The sequence below is a fragment of the Phalaenopsis equestris genome, unplaced genomic scaffold (genome assembly GCF_001263595.1).
Source record: "Phalaenopsis equestris unplaced genomic scaffold, ASM126359v1 Scaffold000380, whole genome shotgun sequence".
Taxonomy (NCBI): Eukaryota; Viridiplantae; Streptophyta; class Magnoliopsida; order Asparagales; family Orchidaceae; genus Phalaenopsis; species Phalaenopsis equestris.
In genome coordinates, this window is record NW_018164822.1 from 137,597 (window position 1) to 143,443 (window position 5,847).

Sequence of the window (5,847 nt, forward strand, 5' to 3'; positions counted from 1 at the left end):
TCTTTCCCTCAACCTCCTCTGATACTGAATCTTAAAGCATTGTAGTCCATCCTCCTCTTCAATAGAAACATTCTTATGGAAGAAATTCAGATTTTCCTCCCTCTCTCCACTTTGAATCTCACTATCATTGCATGTAAGTCGTCAATTGTAGTGTGGGGGTAGGTACTTCCTCTATGGGTCCCTCAAATTCTAGTAAATCGTTGTTGAAGGCGGCAGATTTCCTGTTGTTGAAGGCGGCAGATTTCCCGTTGCTTGAACAACTTCCAACATTTGTCTTCTCAATCACATGGCTAAGGTTTAGATTTGGGAGGTGAAGTGTATAGGATTGATTTATGGTGGTCTTTTTTTTTTTTTGGTTGGGGCGGAGCGGGACGAGGCTGATTTTGAAAAAAAAAGGGGGGAATGATTTTGAGTGGAGTTTGGGTTAGGTATTGATGGATTTTGGGTGACCTAGGATCAAACTATGGGGATAGTTCTGATACCAAATGATGTCAGGGTGTAACCAAATACCAATAAAAGCACATATTATAGATGAATTCAAATATGAAATTACAATAAAACAAGTGGAACTCTAAAATTGCAGCAAAAATAACACACAACACTAGACTTGGGAGGATCTAGGGTAAAGGTGGTGTCAGCTAGGGATTTTAAAGGTAACAGGGGGTGAAAATACATGGTTAACAAGCTGGAAACACCAAGGTGGTTGTTTTCTAGTGCCTAGATAGCAGACTGGCTGCAGAAACAGTAGCAGTAGGGCACGATTTTGGGTGACGACAACAAGGAGGAAGGTATAAGATGGTGGGGAAGGTTGGCCCGGTGCTAGAGGGCGGCGGGTTACAAAAAAATAGCAGCATAGAAAGCAGGAACAACAAGGTAGGAGCGGATCTGGGTGAGGGCAGCCATGGTGGAGCAACGAGTTGAAAGAAGACGGTGTGGGAAAGGGATAGAGAGGGGTATGAGAAGGATAAACATTATCCCAATAACAAGATATAGTTGGAGCACTACTCGGAACCCTTGGATACAACCCTAAGATAGAGGAGGGAGACTCCGACAGTGGTCCCGAAACAAAAACAGCAAAAACTAACCCTAGACACCCACGAAATCAAATAAATAGACATAGGAGTGAACCCCACTTCCCATAGGCAGCACTCCCAAGTCTTTGAGGGTTCGGCCAACCCCAATACATCTTGGACCGGTTCAGTCCAGGCATCCTTAGGAAGTACTGCACCTTTTAGATGCCCCGCCATCACCTGACTACTAAGTGTTAACTTGAAAAACAACTTGCTTGTGTTGCCACTCAAAATAACAACTGCTATATGAATCTAGTTGGTTTCAAATTGGCGCTTGCATCTAGTAATTTTGTATCTATTTGATTTGTTGTTTAGTCTATAATTATACTTTTACCTCATGTGAAAAACAATTTATGACTTTTTATATTGAGACACTATAATGCACGATATTGAATATTTAATATCCTAGGAATGTTCATCTAAATAGTTTGTGAGAATGAATCTTAAAATAATCCCTCGACAATTTATGTGTGGCCAATTTATTCTCAGAGTGTCTCATTTCTCCAATTTTTTCACTCCAGTATATAAAAATTGATCCAAAATAGTGTCCCATAAAAAAATCATGAGACAAAATTAATCCAGATTTAGTCCTGAAGGAACTATTTTGAATAAATTTTACATAGTTGAAGAATAAAGCTTTTGGAATGCAATCCTTTGTGGTTAAATTGCCAACATGACAGTAGTCAAGAAACTATTTAAGAGTTTAACCAATAGTTTAGTACCCGCTTTTATTTGCAATTCACCTTATGTTTAGAAAAGAAATATGAATTCAATTTAGATTTTGAAAGTGATTCTGACGAAGATCTTAAGGTGAAATTGCTTGTGTTTGTATTAATGAGTATAACAAACGTTGCTTGATCAAAAAGCCATGCAAGCCCTCATGTTAATGGTCAGTAGCATATAGTGAAAAATTTTTAGACAGTTCATTCCAAGTTATGAAAATTATATTATGGATGGAACCTTGTGTCTAACTAAACTTGTGGACTAACGAAAACTCAAAATAGTTGACATTTGAGAAGCAAATCATAATATTTTTGTTAAATTTACCACAAAATGAGCAATAGCATTCATTGGAGATAATCATATGCAACTTTAAAAGGGCATTAGAAGGAAGTTCTCATTTAGGAACAAAGATATTGGTTCTTCAATCATTTTGAGAGCATTTCTTCCGATATCAAATATAATCTAAAAAATATATATTTTTTAAGAGATGCAAGAATTTAAGGGTTTTAGAATTTGTTTACTTTAAGAAAAATAAATTATTTACTCATAAGTTACATGAATAGAGATATATCAATATAATTGATGGGATGCATGTAACTTCTCTAGTGCCCATAGAAAAGCTAATTCCTTACCGAGGAAAATATAACTAACCCAAACGTGTATATGTAGATTTGATATGATGTTTACTTATATATTAACAAAATAGAAAGAAAAGGAATGATGACAACAAATTTTAAAATATGCATCAAATTTTCAATTAAACTTTCCTATGCTGTCAAAAGATATACTAAATTGTATTTTTAATAAGTATTTTTTGCGATTGTAGCATAAAAATAATTTTATCACATTTGAAATATAAAAATATTACCTGGCTAATTATAACCAAGTTGTCATTTATGTGATTATTATAAGGGCAGTCAATCTGAAAGAAAGATAAAACATTCAAATACAAGCATTCTTATTTGAAAAATATTATTGATTAGAGTTTTGAATGTGATATTTAAAATTCTTGATAAAATGTCCTCTTATGACTTGTACACACAATGATATATTGTCACTATTTGTTGCACATTACATATTTTTTTAAGATCAATAAGTTTAGTCGTATAATCTAGAAGGAGATATTTTTTGGCTTATATGAAAATAAGAATTTCATAGTTGAGAAGGAGATATTTTTTGGCTTATATGAAAATAAGAATTTCATAGTTGATACAAGAGAAAATTTTACATCAACTGACCCATCACATGATGTCATTGAGGTTAATACAACTCAAATTCAATAAAATACATAACATTTTTCGATATCTCATTGCAAGGTAACTTTAGAATTAGAAATATAATAGAGTTAAAGAAATTAACTTTAGCTTCACTAGCCTTCCAGTCTTTTGTGCCACTACTCATGTTAAAATAATATATCTTGTTTGTTCAGAAGTCAAAGAGTTTTACAAGCATTTTTATCATTAACTATCAGACTTTCTTCGTATTAATTCGACGGAATGCTAAGCTTCTTTTCCCAAACATCCCTTCTTTATTGTCTAGTTGTGCAGTAGTTTCATTAGTTAATTGCAACTCCTCAAGTCTTACTGAGAATCTCAAGCCTACAGTTTCATATGAATTCTAAGAAAATATATGAAAAACATTCACCAAGAAATTAATCTGAAGCAAATTTTTATATAGCTATTTTGAATTATCTGCTTACTTTGTGTTGAGCAACCATTTTAGCTAACTATATTTTTCATTGTTTGTCTATGCTTCTCTTCACCCAACATCATTGTTGCTATTTGCAGAATTACATAAATGTAACTCCTTTGCATCATAATCCGAATGGCCTTAATGATAACCTATAATCTTAATGTTTGTACATTTAACTATGTTAATGCTCATAAGCTGAATGTTTTTCACCATTTTTTTTTTGTTTCAGTGATTTATTTATGTTGTTTTCCATGTATTTATATTGCTCTCCATCAGGCACTTTGCTTTTGCCTACAACTATAATTGCTCCATCTTTGCATTTGAACTTTTTTCTTAACTTTATTCATTCAATGAATTCAGACAACTGCTTTCCAACGCATAAAATATTATATAAAATGGAATCATTTTATTTTGTCCTTTTCCATGTTTTCTATTCCACATATGACAAATCTTAAAAGAAATGGCAAAACCAAAGATTTTGTTTTTAGTTTATGAATATAATAAAAGCATAAGAATACTAAATATATTCTATCTTTTTCGTTAGAATAAAAATAAATACAGATAAAACAAACTTTAAATATTTATTAAAAAAAAAAAACAAGTGATTCCAAAAAGCTCCAAAATCAATGAACTGCATGCTATTAGCAACATCTAAGCGCAATAGCATGGATGCACCTATAAAAGGAAATAATAATGGTCTATAACCCCCAGCATGAGTTTAAAGTCCCTAACATCGCGCCCGCCCGGCGCCCAACAATCAGACCTTTGCAAGAAAATAGACACTCAGATTAAAATACAGAATACAATTAGAATCACTCAACTTTTGAATGATCTTAAATCAAGACGAACGTTGAAAAAAAAAAAAAAAGTAAAGCAAGTTAAGAAGAGGCATCTTCGGTGTACATTTCAAAAAGCTGAAAAAAAAGGTCAATCACCACATGCCGCATTTCCCAAAAAACAAGAAAAAACATTCCCAAGCAGTGAGCACTCGTTCAAAGAAAGAGATATCGGAAATCAACCCAAAAGAAAAGAAAGAAACAGTCAAAGAAAACTACCCAGTCAAGCAACAGGACGAGAACAACCAGCTTAAGAACAACGCAAACCCCACGGCCAAACACCACAACAAAATCCAAGCTCAACATCCCCTCCTCCACAAAAAAAAACAAGCCCTGAAAATCAAAAAAAGAAAAAACAAACAAACAAACAAAAAGATCATACCTTTCTCCAAATCGCACACCGAATACTTCCAATTTAACCAGCCAGACAAAACCCCCCAAACCCCAGAACAGTGCAAACAATCTCAATTAACAAAAACTCTCTCCCTCAACTCATCCCCGATCCCATTCTCTCAACCCTTAATCATCACAAATCAAGAACCCACCCTATAATCGGCTAAAGAAAGCGGAAACCAATTTTAGAATTACAAACTCAAAATGAAGCGTGAAACGCGCAGATAAGAACCATCGAAGTAGCCATAAAAAGGGTAGAGAGAGAGAGATAGAGCAAGAAGGCGAGATTACCGGAGCCAGCTGCAAACGGTAGAGAGAGATCGCGAGATCGCCGGCGTTTCACGCTTCGTTCCCCCTAAGCTCGTGCCTCCCAGCCCGTGGCCACGGGAGAGGACCCGATCCCAGCCCAATCTCTGTGATATTTATACTGCCGCAGCAGCTGCCTTCATAATTTGGCTTAACACGGGAAATGAGAATTTATATTATTATTACCGAATAAAAAATATAAAAAAAATAAATAAATTTATAATGTAAAATTAGCTATATATCAGTAAATGGTGGGCCCAATTAGATCTCAGCAAATGGATGGATGAGTTTGACTTGTAAGGCATTGAGTGGGCCCAATTAGATCTCAACAAATGGATGGATGAGTTTGACTTGTAAGGCATTGAAAATGAATTGTAGGTCCAGAATTGAGAGTTGGAATAGGGTTTAGGGAATTGGGGGGGGACTGGGTTTTAGGAACTAGACCAAACAAAGGCAAGGACCACACTAATTGTACCATCCCTGTTAGGCATTTGGGCATCTATTAACTTCAAAATGGTGTACTGTGGTGGATTGACTGGCCAACCCTCTCTCCATTTGGCCCATCGAATATGTTATAAAGAGGCTCTATGTGCTTTTGTGGGAATCTCTGCACTTAGCTTTCTGCCTTTTTCCATGTGCTCTTCCCTTCAATTTATTATTATTATTATTGAAGAATTTATTTAATTATATTGATGACATTGTGTATCATTTGATGGTGAAATGATCATAGATGTGTAGGTTGGCTTCTACGTGAGCCCAATGCGAAAAGGATGCAAGGTTTTTAAGTTTAAGAAGATTATTTCAAGAATATGGTTTATTATAATTAA

At 34.7% G+C, this 5,847-nt stretch overlaps 1 protein-coding gene across 2 annotated transcripts in view; it reads right to left on the reverse strand.

Annotated features, from left to right (window-relative positions):
• LOC110026576 (transcription factor GAMYB-like) overlaps positions 1 to 5,125 on the reverse strand; it is a 41,097-nt gene extending 35,972 nt beyond the window's left edge. The window contains exon 1 of one of the 2 annotated variants that reach the window (XM_020727557.1): positions 5,006 to 5,125. The gene's annotated coding sequence lies outside the window, so the exon portion shown is untranslated. Of the gene's footprint in view, positions 1 to 4,703; positions 4,933 to 5,005 lie in introns of those variants that run through there. The other variant, XM_020727558.1, reaches the window with a different exon arrangement.
• Between the last annotated feature and the right edge of the window lie 722 nt (positions 5,126 to 5,847).